Source organism: Penaeus monodon, chromosome 31, assembly GCF_015228065.2.
Source record: "Penaeus monodon isolate SGIC_2016 chromosome 31, NSTDA_Pmon_1, whole genome shotgun sequence".
Lineage (NCBI taxonomy): Eukaryota > Metazoa > Arthropoda > Malacostraca > Decapoda > Penaeidae > Penaeus > Penaeus monodon.
This window is the reverse complement of record NC_051416.1, coordinates 21,339,646-21,340,358: the sequence shown is the minus strand read 5'-3', so window position 1 is coordinate 21,340,358 and position 713 is coordinate 21,339,646. Positions and strand designations below refer to the sequence as shown.

The 713-nt window shown below is 36.2% G+C and overlaps 1 protein-coding gene across 1 annotated transcript in view; it reads right to left on the bottom strand.

Annotated features, from left to right (window-relative positions):
- Positions 1 to 713, bottom strand: part of LOC119593085 (maltase A3-like) — a 19,342-nt gene that overhangs the window by 8,056 nt on the left and 10,573 nt on the right. The gene's annotated exons all lie outside the window — the stretch shown is intronic.

Here is a 713-nt window from a genome sequence, read left to right as displayed (position 1 = left end):
AGGCGTTAGGTGTTTGTTTATTGATGTAAAGGCTGAGGTTGTGGGTGGATTCTGATCGAGTAGGAGGGAAATGTATGCCTGGTTATCAATGGTGATGATAAAAACGTGAGTGTTTGTTTATAATGTTAATAATGGCATGGGGGTGGGTTCCGCTTTTGCAACAGTGAAATGCTTGCCTGTTTATCAATGGTGATAAGATTGCTAGAGAATCTGAGCTTGTGAGAGAGAAGTAGAATGTGTTTGTTAATAATGCCCGAGTCTCGGTTGGTAAAAGATTGTGAACTTAAAATGGGAAAAAAAAGATTACCTTTGTTTACAATTCCCGATTCTATGTAGGCAACAGACTGTAAACTTACACGGGAAAATCACGTGGCCTTTGTCTACAATTCCCGATTCTGAGTTAGGAATTCACTGTGAACCTACATGGGAAAAAAATAGGTTGATTTTGTTTATAAGTACCGATGCTAAGATGGTAATAGATTCTGAACTCATAGAGGTTAACTATAGGTGTTTGTTTATAGATGCCGATGCTAAGATGACTATAGATTCTGATCTCACAGAACCCCAGTAAAATGTGTGCACGATACATGACGTGTTTGTTATAAATGCCTATACTTATATAAGAGGAAGGAAGAATGAAAAAATAACAGCTCATCCTTCTTTCATAAGTAAAAAAAAAACATTTTTGAAAAAGAAAAGAAAAAACATAACAC